Genomic DNA, 21,893 nt, shown 5'->3' on the forward strand with positions numbered 1-21,893 from the left:
AATAGGTTTATAAATGTTACCTAATTTTAACATGGATAATAAATAAGTAAATGAATACTGTTTCTGTATACACTTCTATTTTAAAGCCCATACACTTACTATGTAATACAATTTTATAACTCAAGCCAAATGATATTGTAAGGAAAGAGACATAGCACATATTGAAATTGAAACCCAGATCCAAATGTGCCTGTGAGAGCCCAAGCCTCTGGAAACTAAAAAGAAATGTTGAGAAAGGCTTTGAACTTCCACAATGCATAGAATGGCTCAAATTAACTAGGCTTCAATAGACTGGATTACTCTCACTAGCTTGTGATTTATAGGTATTTAATATTTAAAATTTACCACTTTTCTGAGTTTACTAGATCTTCCACTTGGGTCTTCTAGATATAAAATTATATCACCTGTAAAGAACTGCAGTGGTGTTTTCTTTCCCTTTAATATTTTCACATTTCATTTATTTTTATATTGCATTTCATTGACTAGTACTTACAGGAAAATAATTATGGAAATGAGCATCTTTGCCTGTTGATGGAATTTAATAGGAATAATTTTGTTTCACCATTAGACCTGACTTTTGTTTATTTTATTTAAATATACACAAATGTGTGTAATTTTCTGTATAAATTAATAGGCATCTATTCCTATTCTCTGTTCATGGAATTCCCCAGGTGAAAACACTGGAGCTGGTAGCCATTCCCTTCTCCAGGAAATCTTCCTGACCTAGTGATCAAACTTACATCGCCTGCATTACAGGCATATTCTTTACTGTCTGAGCCACCAAGGAAGCTCAAAGTAAGAAAAGTAGTAAAAAAATAGAGCTAAGTTTTAAAAATTAAGTTTTGAATAGCTGTTAGGAAATCATATGATTTTTCTCCTTTGACTTATAAATGTGATAAATTATTAAGTTTTACTGTATATTTTATTTGCAAATTTTATTTAATATGTTAAAATCTATGCTCATTAGTGACATTTGCTTATAACTTTTGTGATACATGAAATTTTGTTATTACTAATATGATTATACATCAGTCAGTCACTCAGTCGCGTCCGACTCTTTGTACCCCATGGACTGCAGCACGCCAGGCTTCCCTGTCCATCACCAACTCCCGGAGCTTACTCATACTCATGTCCATTGAATTGGTGATGCCATCCAACCATCTCATACTCTGTCGTCCCTTCTCCTCCCACCTTCAATCTTTCCCAGCAGGGTCTTTTCCAATGAGTCAGTTTTTTTCATCAGGTGGCCAAAGTATTGGAGTTTCAGCTTTAGCAACCATCCTTCCAGTGAATATTCAGGACTGATCTCCTTTAGGATGGACTGGTTGGATCTATTTGCAGTCCAAGGGACTCTCAAGAGTCTTCTCCAACACCACAGTTCAAAAGCATCAGTTCTTTCATACATAATAAGAAGCATGATTAATATGTATGATATGATTATACATAATCATACATAATATGATTATACCTAATGACTTTTCTCTTTGTAAGATAAGGGATAGTTTGAACAACAAAACATTACTTATTAAACATTTGAAAAAATTCACCTCTAAAACCATCTGGGCCTTGGCAAGGTAGTCTTTGATAACATTTCAGTTTATTCTATGATTATATAATTGTCAATGAATTCATTAACCCACTTTCTTTAATAAAGATATTAAACTGTTTATTAGTTGAACTTGTTTTCACAATGAATTTAAGATGGTTCATGGAATTTGATCTTAAATTGCATAGTATATGCTACAATTCAATTTTATTCATGAAAAAGCTATTGTTTTATTGTATTCCATATTCCTGTTGAGTGGAACAAAACCTTGTGTTGATATAAGGTCAAAATAATTGGCTAGTTAGCATGTTGAGAATATGTTTCTGCCCAAAACTTCAGTCATGGGTTCTTTTGAAATAAGAGACTGTTTTACTCATATGTATCATATTATCTGTTCCCTTAGAGTGAGCTAGGGCTTCCTGGGTGGTGCTAGTGATAAAGAGTCCATGTGCCAATGCAGGAGACGCAAGAGACATGGGCTTGATCCCTGGGTTGGGAAGATCTCCTGGAGGAGGAAATGGCAACCCATTCCAGTATCTTTGCCTGGAAAAAGTCCATGGACAGAAGAGCCTGGTGGGCTATATTCATATTATCTGTACCTATACTGTGTTCTGGCTTATAGTGAGTGTTCAATAATTATTTTCTCCTTTAAAAAAGAAAAACATTATGAATGAATCAGCCAACATAAACACAGTTTATTTATTTATTTTTTTTTATGGTTGGTAGATCATGGACTTAGGACCATGACACATGGAATCCTCCTGACCCCATCTCAGCCCTGGTAGCTATAGCATGGTCAGAACAAGTGTTTCTGTTCATTTTTTCTCTTAGAACTGCAAAATACATTAGGCTGGCAGCTGGTGCTAAATTTCCCTCATTTATCCTGTTGTAGGTTAATCATTAGGGAGAGGAAGGAAAACATTGTTTTGCTAGGATTATTAGAAACAAAAGAAAGGTTTAAAAAACAGTTAAGTGTTAAAATTTGACCTTGGAAGGAAAATATGTTATATATTATACGTTAGGTGCAGGCTTAATGAAAAATGCTAACAAGGAAGTGAAACACAATGTCCTGTTTAGACTTTATGCTTTCAATTATCATAGTAAGATTACCACTTATGCGTTTATGTAACAGTAAAACCTCTGTTTATTTAACAGCAATAATAAGTAGATGCTAGTTGCTTTTCATTTTTATTTCACTTATTACACATTTCAATTCTATGAACAAGACAATCTTTTAATCCTCAGCTCACAGAGAAGTAAACTGAGGCTCAGAGGGAACGTATTCATAAGTTGTGTGTGGGATAAGTGAGAAGCCAGGCAGTAAATTCACACTTGTCTGGCTTCAGCGCCATGCTCTTATACACTATACAACATCATCTGATCACTTCTCTTTAAGTTATAGAAATGTTTTAAAATTATCTCTCTGGATGTCCTCTACAACTTACCAGTTCCTCCACCATATTTCATCGCTTCCTCAAACATCAAGTGAACATACACTGTTGCAGGAAATTAACTCAAATTTGTCCAGTCTCTTCAGTTTTTATCAAACTATGTTTTAGCTTGCCTACTTTCATGGCCATCAGAACCAAAGTTTATTTTTATGACGTAAAGAGCTCTGCTTTTTTTTTTTTTTTTTTAGTAATCCATCATCAATAATATTCTGGATGCTTTTTACAACCAATTTTGGCTTATGGAAACATTTTAGTAACCTGATAGATAATATGGAGAAATTATATGAAAGACTAGCAACATGTTTAAAATAAAGGTCACACACGCAAGGCATTTCAGTTATTTGATGAACTATCCTAAATTTTATGCTGTCATCATCTCTTTTTGTAAATTTCTGGAGCAATAGATGATCTTCTTCAACCTGTTAGTCCAATTTCAGTTTTGGGAGGGCAAGTATTTCTCTTATTCATAGACACTTGCCTGGCTTTCTACAGAATGTTCCTGGAAGCTTTAAGCTAGCAGTATTCCCAAGAATTGAATACATAAAAGGTCACATTGACCTTGACTTATCTGAGCATTTCCAAGTCTACACAGCACAAAAAAAGGTCACTGCCAAAAGCATGTCTTGCAACATTAGAATGGGGTTACATTTTTTTTGGAGTGAGTTTCTGTCTAGATGAGATGAAGGAACTTTCGTTTCTTCCAGATTAAAATTTCATTTTCAATAGAACCTACCTTATTTAGATGCATGTTTACTCAGTCGTGTCTGACTCTTTGCGACCCCATGGGCTGTAGCCCGCCAGGCTCCTCTGTCCATGGAATTTTCCAGGTAAGAATACTGGGGTGGGTTGCCATTTCCTATTCCAGGGGATCTTTCCGACCAAGGGATCAAACCTGAGAGTCCTGAGTCTACTGCATTGGCAGGTGGATTCTTTATTGTTGAGCCACCTGGAAAGCTCAACTCACCCCAAATGCATGTATTTTGGGATGGAAGATATTGAAACCTATGAGGTCTATTACAGAACAAGTAAAGGATGAGTAGGGTGCAATAATAAAATAGAATAATAAACAATAATTTATACTCCAATACTTTGGCCACATGATGCAAAGAGCCAACTCATTGGAAAAGACCCTGATGCTGGGAATGATTGAGGGCAAGAAGAGAAGAGTATGACAGAGGATGAGACAGTTGGATGGTATCACCGACTCAATGGACATGAGTTTGAGCAAGCTCCATGGGAGACAGTGAAGGACAGGGAAGCCTGGCGTGCTGTAGTTCATGGGGTTCCTGAGAGTTGGATATGACTTAGTGACTGAGAAACAATATAAAATGGAATAGTTTATATAATTATTATATACAATAATTATAAAATATTACATGTACACATAAAATATATAATTGCAATATATATGATATATCATATATGTTATAAAGTATCTGTGGGTTAGGTTGGAGCTCCAGCATTAGCCTGCAGAAAGGCCCTCCAATGTGGCCAATTGCTCTATTTTGTCTCAATTGTTGGTTTTATCACTGACAGTCTTTGGTTCATAGTGCTTAATAATGTAAATACTAGTAAATATAATAATAAAAATAGAAAGAAAGCAAGCAAGATGAGACGATTTGACAGCCAAAATAGCAATTGAGCTCAGCCATACTTTGCATGGTAGAATGGCTGCAAGGTGGAAGTGACATGCTCATATGACCTTTCTCACATAATATTTGCTGATCTGATGATACAAATTCAATTACCTCATTCTAAACATACATTGTAAATCAGCTATACTTCTATTAAAATTTTTTTAAAAATAAATTAAAAGTAATATAAAAGTAAAAATATGGAAACACACACACAAAAGAATAAAAGCCATTTAAATTAACATCTTAACCCCATGAACTTATTACAAAGATGGGAAAATGTATCTTTTCTCGCTCCAGTTCTGCCTACTGAAATAGCCACAGATTCTCATTTGTTCTTAGTATTTTCTAACACTGTATGTTGAAGTGGCTGTAGCCTCATCTCCAGGAGCTTTGCCTTTCCCATGACCCAACAGTCTATCAAGAAGTACCCACGCCAAGTTGATTCAGTCACATCTGATTCCTAGCGACCCCATGGACTGTAGCGTGCCTGGCTTCTTTGTCCATGGGATTCTCTAGACAAGAATACTACAGTGGGTAACCATTTCCTCCTCCAGGGGATCTTTTCGACTCAGGGATCGAAACTGCGTCTCTTACATCTCCTGCATTGGCAAGTGGGTTCTTTACCACTAGTGCCACCTGGGAAGCCCAAGCTGTAGAATTATGGTTGCAGGTTTTTAATTTCTGATTCCTGAAATTGTAACCAAGTATGCTGATGGAATCCTGACCTCTTCAGCCTACATGTGTCTTATTCCTGAATTAATATTCCTCTACTTTGACATCATGGATATTCTGAATATCAATAATATTCCTTAGGTTTTTTTTATATATCCAACTATATAGTCTCTGGATACGTTTTTATTTCCTTCTTTCCAGCCTTTATGACCTTACTGAATTTTTATTCCATTGGGTAGGACTTCCAGGACAATACTAAATACAAGTTGTGAAAGTTGACTTCCTTGATCTTGAAAAAATGTCCACTATTTCACCATTAAGAACTATGTTAGCTGTAGGTTTTTGATAGGAATCTATTATAAAATTGAGTTAGTTCTCCTGTATTTTTAGTTTACTGAGTTTTTTTCATCAATTCAAGATGAATTTTTTCAAGAACTTTTTTTTGCATGTATTGATACATTCACATGATTTTTCTTTTCTATCCTATTAATCAATTATATTGACAGATTTACAATTGTAAAGTCAATCTTGAATATGTGGTCATGATGTATTTCCCTTTATATATTGCTGGATTTGATTTACTCCTATCTACTAATATCTTGCTAAGAATATTTACATCTATGTTCATGAGATATTTTGTTCTATAATTTTTTTTTCCTGTAATGTCCTCATTTAGGTCTTAGAATTAGGGTTATGTTGACTTTATTACATCGACTGAAACCTATTCCCTTATCCTTTATATTCTAAAAGGGTTTAGGCAAGAATGGTAATAAATGTTTGATAGAATTCACCATTGAAGCCATTTTGCTTTGAAGCTTTGTTTGTAGCTTTGTGGGAAGGTTTTAAATTATGGTGTCAATTTCTTCAGTGCTATTCATACTTTCCTCTTTCTTTTGTATCAGTTTTGGAGAGTTATGTTTTTTCAAGGGATTTATCTGTTTTATCTCAGTTGTGAAATTTATGGAATTATTTTGAACATAAATGTCTTAAAAATATTTCCTTAACAACCTCTTGATTTGTGTATGGTCTGTAGCTATGTCCCCACATTCATTTCTAATATTGGTAATTGGTTACTGATGTTTCTTTCTGACCTTCTTCCTTCCCTTCTTCATGTCTTTCTACCTTCTTTCCTTTTAAAAAATAGTCTTTTTAGGGGTTTATATGCTTTGTTAACCATTTAAAACCCAACATTTGGGTTTTGTTTGTCTCTATTTTTTCTGTTTTAATAATATTAATTTTTTTCTTGCATGTCCACCATGTATTCATGCATTTTGTAACATTTATCTCTACTTTTCAAAATGATATTGCAGGGAAAATATTACTGCTCTTAATTTACATGTATGTAAAATAAAACACAAAAAGTTTATGTTTTTGTATCTTATAAATTTCAGAGACCACATGTGAATTTAGAACATATGAATATATGATCTCAATGATGATTCTTTTACCCTATTACAGTGCCTCCCAGTAAAGTTGTAGAATATCTGATTAAATAAATTATGATTCGAAGTCCAGTTCTTGCTACAAAACTAATCAATATCATGAAACTTATCAGCATCAATATGTTAGGAATGCCTAGTTTGCATAGCTGTAAAACTTGCAGTCGGTTTTGATGAGGTAGTCAATTCAGCATGTGTACTAATCACATCTAGAAACAACATATTGGTGTTTTATAATTGGCATAAATGCAATCTTATCAAGGATATCAACAGCAAAGTTCTTCAAGGAACTGATCATAGGAGTATTGGAAAATTTATCTTTTATTTCTCCACCCAATTACTCTCACTGAAGCACAGTATTCTCTCCCTCCACTTTCCTCCCTCTGGAAGATCAAGTAGTTTTCAGAGTTTGCTATAACTGGAGATTTCCCATTGGTCACAGTCCACAGTGATGGTCTAGGAAGATATTGGGAAGAAAGCATCAACCTCTTTTGATGGATGGCAAAAATGACTCAAAGTCTTTATCCCTTGGAGACTAGTAGACCATGTTTGGCCCCCCAGATGTCTTAATGTCTACCCTCAAGGAATATGTGTGTAGGATGAAATGTATATCAGTAGGAATATTTGGTCTACAATATTGGACATCATGATTTTATTTTGGAGACTCCTTTGATATGTTGGAGTACTTCTATAGTTTTGGAAAGTTACCTCAGATAAGTTTTCTGTTTATTACAACAAAGTGAGAGGAGGAAGTGAAAAAATGGCTTACTTCAGGTCTTAAACCTCTGCAGCACTGAGTAAGTGAAAGTGTCAGTCACTCAGTCCTGTCTGACTCTTTGTGATCCCATGGACAGTATAGCCTACCAGGTACGTCTGTCCATGGAATTCTGCAGGCAAGAATACTGGAATGGGTAGCTATTCCTTCCTCCAGGGTGTCTTCCTGATCCAGGGATCAAACCTGGGTTTCCCACATTGCAGGCAGATTCTTTACCATCTGAGCCTCCAGGAAGCATACTGGTAAAAGAAAATAAATGACTACCAGGATGGTCTTATTATTATTATTTTTTGGATGTTTCATCTGCTCACAAAGTTATATGTGTTCATGTAATGCTCCAACTGTCTGGATTCCTTCCCTTTAATCCTTGTAGTTAGAAGCATCCATGCCTGAACTTTTAGTGACTTTTTTTTCTATGCTTTCAATTTTTAAATAAGATATACTTATCTGTTTTCCCATTCATGTGAGTTCTAAGATGAGAGAAGGTAATCAGATAAGCAAATGATGACCACTCAAGTCTTAACATATGTTATTGATACACTTACTGAAATACTAGAAAAGGTAATAATAAAATATCATAAAGCCTAGGTGGTGGTTGACCCCACCAATATATGAGTCCATATATAAATTGTATGGAATGTTCAAACTAGGCTGATAAAGTTTGAATTAGTTTTATGTTAAAAAACCCACCTGACAATGCAGGAGACATAAAAGAAGCGGGTTCAATCCCTGGGTCGGGAAGATGCCCTGGAGGAGGGCACAGCAACCCACTCCAGTATTCTAACCTGGAGAATCCCATGGACTGAGGAGCCTGGTGGGCTACAGTCCATAGGGTTGCATAGAGTTGGACATGACTGATGAAACTTAGCACACACACATGTTAATTGGACTTCCTCATCTGTGAATGTTTGTGAAACCACAGCCTTAGTGATTCCAAAGAGAAGATAAATTTTTATCTCAACATGTGAGGTCATCCTTGCTGAGTCCTGCCCCTAAGGCCGCAGGTGCAAGGCCTTGCACCAAAACCATGGAAGTGGAGCCCAGAACCAAGGTCATCTCTGAAGCTGACTGAGCCCCTTTGTAGCCATTGCCAAAAGCCTCCTGATCATCACTAACAAACTTCCTGACTCTTGGTTAAGCAAAGATGCCGACTCCAGTAAACACCCTATAGTGCCCCAACCGATCACCTACCGCCAGTCTTCCAGCAGGAATTTTCTTTGTCTCAAGGATATGCTGCTGCATCACTTCAGTCGTGTCCGACTCCGTGTGACCCCAGAGACGGCAGCCCACGAGGCTCCCCCATCCCTGGGATTCTCCAGGCAAGAACACTGGAGTGGGTTGCCATTTCCTTCTCCACTCAAGGATATAAACATTGGCTATTCGCAAAAATTGTTGGCTTTCCCTGGTCCATCAGGAGGTTGGCCCACTGTGCTCTCAGTGTCCCCATTAACTCTGCTCTTTGTTCTTAATAAACTCATTCCTTTCTGAAATGCCCTGTGTCCAGAAACCCATTTCCAACCCATGCTTGGATTGCTTCAACAATCCTTGGGTGTGTATGTCCCTGCTCAGTTGAGTCTGACTCTTTGTGACCCCTTGGACTGTAGCCCACCAGGCTCCTCTGTCCAGGGGATTCTCCAGCAAGAATACTGGAGTGGGTTGCCATGCTTTCCTCCAGGAGTCTTCCAAACCCAGGGATCGAACCCACTTCTTTCATGTCTCCTGCAATGGCAGGCAGGTTTTTTACCACTAGTGATACCTGGGAAGCTCTGTCTTTGCTATGGAATAGCTCAAGACTCCTCCCAGTCTGGTTGTCTTCTGGAATTGCTTTCCAATGAACAGTTGTTGGCCGCTTGGGGCTTCTGTTCTGAGTGCTACTGGGCAGATTCATTACTCCTCTCTTCCTCGAATGCCTCTACCATGAAGGGCTTGTGGCTGTTCGTGGTTTGTCTGCATTCACATTCTGGATTTATTGTAAATATTTCCCCTATGTTTATGATTTTGCTACCAAGCTTCTCTGTATTTTCTAGAGATTTGGAGAGTTTGAAAAGCCATGCTGCCACAGACACTGCCATTTTCCCAGAATCTGACATTATTTTAAATCCCTGACTTAGTGTTTAGACATGGACTTAAATTTCCACGTGATTAAATTGGAGGAAGTGGAGGTTGTTTTTTTAAAATTAATTTTCAGTTTTCATTGTGTTCAGATAATGGAATCTATTTTATCTGTCATGTTCTGAAAGGCAGGTTAAAATCCACCTCCCCTTCAAAGAATTTAATACAATTTTGCTTAGTAGAGCTCTATCAAATGTGGCTTCAGTGCATAGATGTTTAGAGCTATCATCTCTTCTTGGTTAATTATACCTTTTCATCACTATAAAATGGCTTTCTCACTTTTGTTAGAAGCATTTTTCCATGTTCTCTTTTTCTAATATTAATGTGTCTGTCTCTGCTTTCTTTGCCTTTTTTTCTTCTTATTTGGTTATATTTCTATGTCCCTTTCTGTCTTCCTTCTAGCTTTCTGTATCATTTGATGTAGATGAACCCTTTGTGTAGAACATGTGGTTACATTTTACTTTAATGTTTATTGAGTGTCTGTCTTTTAAAAAAGGAGTTTAACCATTCTCATTTATTATGCTCACTGCTGTGTTCAGCCTTAATAATGTTCTTTTTTTTAAATTTTATTTTATTTTTAAACTTGACATAATTGTATTAGTTTTGCCAAATATCAAAATGAATCCACCACAGGTATACATGTGTTCCCCATCCTGAACCCTCCTCCCTCCTCCCTCCCCACACCATCCCTCTGGGTCGTCCCAGTGCACTAGCCCCAAGCATCCAGTATCGTGCATCGAACCTGGACTGGCATCTCGTTTCATACATGATATTTTACATGTTTCAATGCCATTCTCCCAAATCTTCCCACCCTCGCCCTCTCCCACAGAGTCCATAAGACTGTTCTATACATCAGTGTCTCTTTTGCTGTCTCGTACACTGGGTTATTGTTACCATCTTTCTAAATTCCATATATATGCGTTAGTATACTGTATTGGTGTTTTTCCTTCTGGCTTACTTCACTCTGTATAATAGGCTCCAGTTTCATCCACCTCATTAGAACTGATTCAAATGTTTTCTTTTTAATGGCTGAGTAATACTCCATTGTGTATATGTATCATACCTTTCTTATCCATTCATCTGCTGATGGACATCTAGGTTGCTTCCATGTCCTGGCTATTATAAACAGTGCTGTGATGAACATTGGGGTACATGTGTCTCTTTCCCTTCTGGTTTCCTCAGTGTGTATGCCCAGCAGTGGGATTGCTGGATCATAAGGCAGTTCTATTTCCAGTTTTTTAAGGAATCTCCACACTGTTCTCCATAGTGGCTGTACTAGTTTGCATTCCCACCAACAGTGTAAGAGGGTTCCCTTTTCTCCACACCCTCTCCAGCATTTATTGCTTGTAGACTTTTGGATCACAGCCATTCTGACTGGCATGAAATGGTACCTCATAGTGGTTTTGATTGCATTTCTCTGATAATGAGTGATGTTGAGCATCTTTTCATGTGTTTGTTAGCCCTCTGTATGTCTTCTTTGGAGAAATGTCTATTTAGTTCTTTGGCCCATTTTTTGATTGGGTCATTTATTTTTCTGGAGTTGAGCTGTAGGAGTTGCTTGTATATTTTTAAGATTAGTTGTTTGTCAGTTGCTTCACTTGCTATTATTTTCTCCCATTCTGAAGGCTGTCTTTTCACCTTGCTAATAGTTTCCTTTGATGTGCAAAAGCTTTTAAGGTTAATTAGGTCCCATTTGTTTATTTTTGCTTTTATTTCCAATATTCTGGGAGGTGGGTCATAGAGGATCCTGCTGTGATATATGTCAGAGAGTGTTTTGCCTATGTTCTCCTCTAGGAGTTTTATAGTTTCTGGTCTTACATTGAGATCTTTAATCCATTTTGAGTTTATTTTTGTGTATGGTGTTAGAAAGTGTTCTAGTTTCATTCTTTTACAAGTGGTTGACCAGATTTCCCAGCACCACTTGTTAAAGAGATTGTCTTTAATCCATTGTATATTCTTGCCTCCTTTGTCAAAGATAAGGTGTCCATATGTGCGTGGATTTATCTCTGGGCTTTCTATTTTGTTCCATTGATCTATATTTCTGTCTTTGTGCCAGTACCATACTGTCTTGATAACTGTGGCTTTGTAGTAGAGCCTGAAGTCAGGTAGGTTGATTCCTCCAGTTCCATTCTTCTTTCTCAAGATCGCTTTGGCTATTCGAGGTTTTTTGTATATCCATACAAATTATGAATAATGTTCTTTTTAAAGTCAAAAGTAGAACTATGTTATAATATTGCATTATTTCTAATGAGTTACAAAGGACATTTAATAATAAGGGCTTCCCTGGTGGTAAAGCATTCACCTGCCAATGCAGGAGACGCCTGTTCAGTCACTGGGTAGGGAGATCCCTGGAGAAGGAAATGGCTATCCACTCCAGTATTCTTGCCTGAGAAATCCCATGGACAGAGGAGCCTGGCAGGTGGGGTTGCAAAAGAATTAGACACAACTTAGGGACTAAACAATAGCAACAACATCTGTGAAACAGACACAGTGATATGTCTTCCTTAAGTTTCTCACAGTGACAAAAATGAGAGATGACATGTAGAAAGTTTTAGTTTTGTGCTTGTGCCATATTAAACATCCAATAGGACATTAGCTACATAATAATTATTATTTTTGGAAATGTAGCAGCTTAAAAATGTGTATATTGAGTAAAGAGATCAGAGTTTAATCTTATTGTGAGCATAACCTTACTTGGGAGAAAAATATATTTCTAAAATTAAGCTTGTTGCAGCAGTGGTTTTTCCATTCATTCCATTTGCACTTAGTACTGCCCCTTTGGGCAATGTGCAATATTTACACATTTCAAGAGTACTTTATAGCATTGATTGGTCATATTTCATTAATAAAGGTATAGGTTTACCAAAAGAAAAAAAAAAAAGAAAAAACCCTCTGACTTGGGAAAACATGAAGGCAAAGTCATAAAGATGAGCAGGCACCAGCTATAAATCATATAATGGTGACAGTTGGGCAAGAGGGAGCCAGATGGGGGGAGCAATGGCCTCTATAAAGCAGGCTAACACATTTCCAAATATTGAGTAATCCACCCTTCAATTCTTTCAAATGGCACATAGTGATTTTAATAAGTGACATGTTTATAAATGCTTTAATTACAAAATAAAAATTTCTAGATTATCCTAATGAGGGAACAAAGCACATAAGGAATTAATAAGATGCTAAATCTACATGAGACAGCCTGATACACAATCATATTAAGATATTGCCATGTGGCCAAAATGCTATTACAGCCTGGAGAAGCAAATGAAACTTGGCTTGGGGATCTTGACAAAGACTGTACCGAGGCAGGGACACCGCAACAGGACTGCAAAGCACAAGTAGGAGTCACTGAGCAGGAAACGAGGGGTTCTGGGGAAAGTATCCTTTACTGAACTTGCGCCACATGTGACCCTTTGATGCTGTGAATATTGTCTTACTTGAACTGTATAACCACCCTCTGGGAAGATATTCTCTATTTTCCAGGTCTTGAAATTGATGGTTATAAATAACGAAGGCTCAGGTTTACAGTTAGGTAGAGGCAGCTGTGACCGCTATATCCAGGACTGCATGACTTGATCTTTTTCCTTTTTTTTAATCACTTCAAAACACTGCCTTGAGGACATTCTAGGAAAGGATCCTAGAGTGGCAGTTCAGTTCAGTCGCTCAGTCGTGTCCGACTCTTTGCAAACCCATGAAGCACAGCATGCCAAGCCTCCCTGTCCATCACCAACTCCCAGAGTTCACCCAAACTCATGTCCATTGAGTCGGTGATGCCATCCAACCGTCTCATCCTTTGTCATCCCCTTCTCCCCTGCCCTCAATCTTTCCCAACATCAGGGTCTTTTTAAATGAGTCAGCTCTTCATATCAGGTGGCCAAAGTATTGGAGTTTCAGCTTCAACATCAGTCTTTCCAAAGAACACCCAGGACTGATCTCCTTTAGAATGGACTGGTTGGACCTCCTTGCAGTCCAAGGGACTCTCAAGAGTCTTCTCCAACACCACAGTTCAAAAGTATCAATTCTTCAGTGCTCAGCTTTCTTTAGAGTCCAACTCTCACATACATACATGACTACTGGAAAAACCATAGCCTTGACTAGATGGAACTTTGTTGGCAAAATAATGTCTCTGCTTTTTAATATGCTGTCTAGGTTGGTCATAACTTTCCTCCCAAGGAGTAAGAGTCTTTTAATTTCATGGCTGCAGTCACCATCTGTAGTGGTTTTGCAGGCCCCCTCAAAATAAAGTCTGACACTGTTTCCACTGTTTCCCCATCTATTGGCCATGAAGTGAAGGGACCAGATGCCATTTCTGAATGTTGAGCTTTAAGCCAACTTTTTCACTCTCCTCTTTCACTTTCATCAAGAGGCTCTTTATTTCTTCTTCACTTTCTGCCATAATGGTGGTGTCATCTGCACATCTGAGGTTATTGATATTTCTCCCAGCAATCTTGATTCCAGCTTGTGATTCTTCCAGTCCAGCGTTTCTCATGATGTACTCTGCATTTAAGTTAAACAAGCAGGGTGACAATATACAGTCTTGATGTACTCCTTTTCCTATTTGGAACCAGTCTGTTGTTCCATGTCCAGTTCTAACTGTTGCTTCCTGACCTGCATACAGATTTCTCAAGAGGCAGGTCAGGTGCTCTGGTATTCCCATCCCTTTCAGAATTTTCCACAGTTTATTGTGATCCACACAGTCAAAGGCTTTGGCATAGTCAATAAAGCAGAAATAGATGTTTTTCTGGAACTCTCTTGCTTTTTCTATGATCCAGCGGATGTTGGCAATTTGATCTCTGGTTCCTCTGCCTTTTCTAAAACCAGCTTGAACATCAGGAAGTTCACAGTTCACATATTCCTGAATCCTGGCTTGGAGAATTTGGGCATTACTTTACTAGCGTGTGAGATGAGTGCAATTGTGTGGTAGTTTGAACATTCTTTGGCATTGCCTTTCTTTGGGATTGGAATGAAAACTGACCTTTTCCAGTCCTGTGGCCACTGCTGAGTTTTCCAAACTTGCTGGCATATAGCAATTGGGGACAAAATGGTAAATTGGAGAAAAAGTATATTAGTATCCCCAGTGCATAGTTGTGAGAGAGGGAAAAGGTGCTATAAGGAAATAAAGGATTTTCTTGTATTCCATTCTCTTTAGAGCTTACCCTGTAATTTCATTGTTCATATTCACTCACATCTACTCACTTATGCAACTATCACTCTAATTTCTCAGATATGCACACACATGTCATCACATTAAACTACAAACCCATGTTTCTAGATTTATACTCTCTCTTTTTTCATTCACTTTGAGTATCATCTACATCCTTGTGAAAAATTGTTACAAATATAGATCCAATATTTAGATCAAAAGTGTAGACATTTTGTTCCCCCAAGCCTCAGACTCCATCTTATTATCTTGAACTTAAGGAAGAACATAAGTGAACCAATTGTAACTGACCTGTAGCTATTCATGTCTTTTAAGAGACTACTTTAAAAAAATATGATTTAGACTTTTGTTGAAAGCACTCTGGCCAAAAGAAATGAAAGGCCAAACTTTCTAGTTCAAAATTCACCAGCCTATTAGTTTTCAGTGGTGTTTCATTTCATATCAAGGAGTCTGGCCAGCTCTAGTCCTATTCTAAGCTGGTCATCAGAAATCCCATGATATTGTTTCTGAAAGAGTTAGATGTGTTAAGCCTAGAGTTTTGACCAAATTCCAGTGTAGGTCATTGGGTTCGGCCTCTTAAATCCTCTGTGGCTTTTGATAGTATGCCTTGTTTTATTTGTCCTTTCTTTGGATTGTTGGGAAGCTACAAATGAAGTATCACGTCACTTTAGTAAAAATGGCCATCATCAAAAAGTCTACAAATAATAAATGCTGGAGAAAGTGCAAGAAAAAGGAACCCTCCTACACTGTTGGTGGGAATGCAAATAAGTACAACCACTATGGAGAATGGTATGGAGGTTCTTTTAAAAAGTTGAAAATAGAGCTACCATATGATCCCACAATCTTGGGTACACATCCAAAATAAATTATAATTCAAAAAAAGTGCATGCACTCCAATATATTCATTTACGATAGCCAAGACATGGAAGTAATCTAAATATCTATCTATAGACAGATGGATAAAGGAGATGTGATACACACACACACACACATATGAATATTATTTAGCCATAAAAAAGAATAAAACAATGTCATTTGCAGCAACATGCCCAGACATAGAGATTATCATACTAAGTGAAGTAAGCCAGAGAAAGGCAAATATGTAGAATTAAAAAAAAATATAGAAATGAACCTATTCACAAAACAGAAATAGAGTCACAGATATAGAAAGCAAAATTATGGTTATCAAAAGGGAAAGGTAGTGGGGAGAGAAGCCTTAGGAGATTGGTATTAACGTATGTGTGTGTGCATGATAAATCACTTCAGTTGTGTCTGACTCTTTGTGACCCTATGGACTGTAGCCTGCCAGGCTCCTCTGTCCATGGGATTCTTCAGGCAAGAATAGTAGAGTGGGTTGCCATGCCCTCCTGCAGGGGATCTTCCTGACCCAGGGACTGAACCCATGTTTCTTATGTTTCCTGCGTTGGCAGCAGGGTTCTTTACCCTTAGCCCCACGTGGGAAGCCCCAGCATATACACACTGTGCTGTGCTGTGCTTAGTTGTGAGCCCATGGGTGAGCCCACTAGACTCCTCTGTTCATGGGGATTCTCCAGACAAGAATACCAAAGTGGGTTGCCATGCCTTCCTCCAGGAGAGCTTCCCAACCCATGGATCAGACAACCAGCAAGAACTTACTGTATAGCACAGGGAACTATACTTGATATTTTATAATAACCTATAAGGGAAGAGAATCTGAAAAAGAATATATATGTATATATAACTGAATCACTATGCTGTACACTTGGGCTTCCCAGGTGTCTCAGTGGTAAGGAATCGGCCTGCCAATGCAGGAGGTGCAGGTTTGATCCCTGTGTCTGGAAGATCCCCTGGAGAAGGAAATAGCAATCCACTTGAGTATTCTTGCCTGGGAAATTCCATGGACAGAGAAGCCTGGCGGGCTACAGTCCATGGGGTTGTGAAAGAATCAGATACAACTTAGTGATTAAAGGCCAGCACCACCCGAAACTAACATGACATTGTAAATCAACTATACTTCAATTAAAAAATAGGCAGCTGAACACATAGGCTTGCACATATGCTAAGATCCAAGTCAGTATGTTAATAGGCCTGGGAGATTTCTACAAAATTCTTTTATGGTAATAATTGGAGAGTTGCTGGGCACCTTTATATTCTGGTCATCTACTGTTATGTTATTAACACCACGATACTTGGTAACTTAAAACAGTGACAACATTTATTTTACTTAAGTTTCTGCAATTTAGGTGGAAATGGTGGAGACAAATGTTTCTGTTCCATTTGTCATTAACTGGACCAGCCCAAAGGCTGGGGACTAGAATCATGGGACAGCTTGCTCATTTGCATGTCTGACAGATGATGCTGGCTGTCATCTGGGGCCTCTGCTGGGGTTATGGTCAGAACACCTATATATGACCTTTCCATTTGGCCACTTGGCTTCTTCATGCTTGGTGGTTTAGTCGCGAGAGTAGTACCTCAAGAAAGTCAAGTTGAGGCTGAATCATCTTTGTCTAATTTATCCTTGGAAATTATGTAAATGCCACTTCAGCAATGTTCTGTTCATTTGCAATGAGTCACTGTGTCCAATCTGTATTCAAGGGGAGGGAAATAGATGCTATTTTTTGAAAGGAGACAAGTCAAAAAATGGGTGGACATATTGTACAACAGTGTACTTATCTTCTTGTCTCCATTAAAAATGAGGAAATGGAACATCAGAAAGTGCCAGACTGAGATGACATCCTACCCTATCTGACCCTGACTTTAATGTTTTTCTCCACACTATACTACTAATTAACTTTTAAAGTGTACTTTTTATGATACAGAAATTGTACTATTTTGTCTAAATCAGATACAATGGTCCATGGGTCAAATGTAACACATTGTTTTTTTTTTTTTCTTAAGTTTGATTTTTAAAAATTTATTTTTAGTTGGAGGATAGCTGCTTTACAATGCTGTGTTGATTTCTGCTGTACAACAGTGTGAGTCAGCTCTAAGTATGCATATATCTCCTCCCTCTGGAGGCTCCCCTGCCCTATCCCAGCCCTCTAGGTCATCACAGAGCACCGAGCCGAGTGCCCTGTGCTGTGTGTCATCTATTTTTACAAGTAAAGATGTGTGTGCTGTTTGCAGCTACTTTTGCTCAACAATGGGAATCGGATAGTTGTGGTAAAGACCTTATGGGCTGCAAATACTGCATTATTTACCATCTGACCCTCTATAGAAAGCATTTGCCCAACTCAGATTTCAGTCGCTCATTTTTTGTACAAATGGTTTCTCAGCTTGAGGAGATAGGCCACTAGCTTAATGCTAAAACTGAACAATTATGCCTTAGGCTGGTGGAACCCTAAAGCTTCTGACCGTTTGTCTCAGGGCCAAAATGTCTGGAGGGCTGGACTATGTGTTCAAAGCTGTGCACAATGGCAAAGAGGTCTATGAAAACTATCCTTGTTTTGTCCATCAGGGTTTGACCATCGGGGATCTGCTAAAGAGATGTGACCTTAGGCAGTTTTGGGAGCTGGTTCACAGCACTTGAGAGATTCTTCCTCTGTACTGGTGCTGCAGCCTGAACTCATTCAAAGCAGGCATTCAGGAAGGGAAGCATGGACAAGCTGGAACCTCTGAGGCTGAGATAGACCCTCTGTGGACAAGCTAGAGCCTAGGAGATGAGTGGACACACAAAGATGGACTGGAACCCTCATCTGTCTCTTAGTACCTCAAAGTGTTTTACTTTGATAAGGTGGGGAGGGGTTGTCTTGTAGAAGAATCTGGTGATTAGTGATTCACCTGGATCAGGAGTCAAAGATACAATGCTGGAGAGGTGTCTACAGTAGGGACAGGAGATTATGTAGGCTCCAATGCCGAATGCTGCCACTGTGCTTAGATACCAGATTGAACGTGGGTATGTAGCTACGGCGTCTCGTGTCCAGTTCAACCGCAAGAAATTCTGGTTGCTGCTTCACTTCTGTCTCCTAAATCTCATGCAAGATGTCTCTTGCCATCCACTGTCACAAGAATCAAGTGGGGAAGAAAATCTGGAATATGGCAACCCATTCCACTTGACATAATACACATCCACCACTTCACAAAAATATAATTTCAGGAAGTGTAGTCCAGGGTTCTTTGGAAGAATGTTTCACAGATATCTTAGAGTCTACACATCCTTACAAAACTGATCCTCACTTTCTGTGTTCCATGCTTAGTGATGCACCACATCCACACAGTCGTCCAAGCCAGACACCTGGTAAGCTTTGTAGACTTCCCCCTCGCTTCCAGTAAATTTAGCTCTAGTGCCCATTCTACCCTGTAAATGTGTATCTAAATCTTTCCCTTTTTTTGCACTGCCATTACTTTAATCTAACCATTAGCACTCACCATGAAATTATTGCAATGACATGATGGGAGAAGGCCTCCCTGTTGCTAATCAAACTCTTTAAATTATTTTCCTTACTGCTATATGAATACTAACACAATGACCTTTCACTAAGTTGACAGTCATTTGATGTCTCCTCCTATTACTAAGGATGAAGTCTCAACTCACCGTGGCATACAAGATCATTTATAATCTGAACAAACTCCTCTTTCACTGTTTTCTCACACAAAGAAGATTTATAACACATTTATAAGGCAAACAGCATTCTGCATTATTTCACATCCCCATAACTTAGTTATGCCATTTCATCTGTCTTCTCCCCATTTCTTGCTCAATGTCCATTCTTCCTTCTCCAAGATATCTCATGTTCATTCTTAAAGAGTTTGCTCAAATTTTAATCTTCTGTAGGCTCCTCTTCTAAATCTCCTCCTGCCAACTGCAATTTGAGCAGTGCTGTTCCTCCATACTGTTATCAACAATAACAGCCTAGTCTGTGCATAGCATAGATTTATCACATGTTTTAATTTACTGTGGGTTTATTAATTCTGCTGCTGCTGCTGCTAAGTTGCTTCAGTCATGTCTGACTCTGTGTGACCCCATAGACGGCAGCCCACCAGGCTTCCCTGTCCCTGGGATTCTCCAGGCAAGAACACTGGAGTGGGTTGCCATTTCCTTCTCCAATGCATGGAAGTAAAAAGTGAAAGTGAAGTCGCTCAGTCATGTCTGACTCCTAGCGACCCCATGGACTGCAGCCTACCAGGCTCCTCCATCCATGGGATTTTCCAGGCAAGAGTACTGGAGTGGGGTGCCATTGCCTTCTCCGTTATTAATACTAATAATGTTTATTAAGGTATTTGAAGGTTGTTGAATATCAGATCATATCAGTCGTTCAGTCGTATCCGACTCTTTGCGACCCCATGAATCGCAGCACGCCAGGCCTCCCTGTCCATCACCAACTCCTGGAGTTCACTGAGACTCACGTCCATTGAGTCAGTGATGCCATCCAGCCATCTCATCCTCTGTCGTCCCCTTCTCCTCCTGCCCCCAATCCCTCCCAGCATCAGAGTCTTTTCCAATGAGTCAACTCTTCCCATGAGGTGGCCAATGTACTGGAGTTTCAGCTTCAGCATCATTCCTTCCAAAGAAATCCCAGGGCTGATCTCCTTTAGAATGGACTGGTTAGATCTCCTTGCAGTCCAAGGGACTCTCAAGAGTCTTCTCCAACACCACAGTTCAAAAGCATCAATTCTTCGGTGCTCAGCCTTCTTCACAGTCCAACTCTCACATCCATACATGACCACAGGAAAAACCATAGCCTTGACTAGACGGACCTTTGTTGGCAAAGTAATGTCTCTCCTTTTCAATATGCTATCTAGGTTGGTCATTACTTTCCTTCCAAGGAGTAAGCATCTTTTAATTTTCATGGCTGCAGTCACCATCTGTAGTGATTTTGGAGCCCAGAAAAATAAAGTCTGACACTGTTTCCACTGTTTCCCCATCTATTTCCCATGAAGTGGTGGGACCGGATCCCATGATCTTTGTTTTCTGAATGTTGAGCTTTAAGCCAACCTTTTCACTCCACTTTCACTTTCATCACGAGGCTTTTGAGTTCCTCTTCACTTTCTGCCATAAGGGTGGTGTCATCTGCATATCTGAGGTTATTGATATTTCTCCCGGCAATCTTGATTCCAGCTTGTGTTTCTTCCAGTCCAGCGTTTCTCATGATGTACTCTGCATATAAGTTAAATAAACAGGGTGACAATATACAGCCTTGACGAACTCCTTTTCCTATTTGGAACCAGTCTGTTGTTCCATGTCCAGGTCTAACTGTTGAATATAAACTACACCATACAGTGCTCAGAACTTTGCTGTGTCACTTAAAACTTAGAGAAAACCCATGAAGTGGGCATTATTACTGTCTCTATTTTATTTTTTGTAGCCTATCCACAAGGTTGTGATAGTTTCAGGTGAACAGCATGGCTGAGTCCTTTTGCTATTACAACCTTGTTAATATATGTGAGTGTGTGTGTGTGTGTGTGTGCATCCATCCTCCCCTAAACTCCCTTCCCATCCAGATTGTCACATGCCATTGAGCAGAGTTTCTTGTGCTATACAGTAGAACCTTATTGGTTATCCATTTAAAATATAGCAGTGCATACATATCATCCTTATTTTAAATGTGGAAATTCCCTCAGAAGTTAGTTTACTCACAATTATACACCTAAGAATAGAGGTTCAAACTTAACTGCATTCATCTGTATGCCATTGGTGCCTTGGACAGAATGTGGTTCATAGGAGATACTCATCAAGTGCTTTATGAATGAACAAGTCAATGAACACTAATTTTAGTCTTTTAACATAGCCTTTCTTGGGTTTTAATATCCTAAATCAGAAAATGGCCTTCAAGCTGCTAATATTAGTCTTTAAGAAAACCTGGTGGGAGATGGAGTTTTCAGCAGGCAGGACGTTCAATCCATCTTGGATGTAAACCAAAGCTGCATGCGCTCTATGACCATACGAAGAGCCACGCTTTCAGGAACCAGGGATTTTGTTTTTATGACATCCTAAACACTAATGTTTACTGTCAGTTCTAGGTGAATTACAGTGTCTTTACTTACCCAAAGATCCAAATCATAGTCACACTTGCAGGTGAATGGATAATAAAATAACTCCCATTTTGGATATTGCAAAAATGTAGACTGCTTAAAAAATCTTAAGAGCCCAAAATAAAAATTAAAAAAAAAAAGAAAAGAAAACT

Source organism: Bos taurus, chromosome 1, assembly GCF_002263795.3.
Source record: "Bos taurus isolate L1 Dominette 01449 registration number 42190680 breed Hereford chromosome 1, ARS-UCD2.0, whole genome shotgun sequence".
Lineage (NCBI taxonomy): Eukaryota > Metazoa > Chordata > Mammalia > Artiodactyla > Bovidae > Bos > Bos taurus.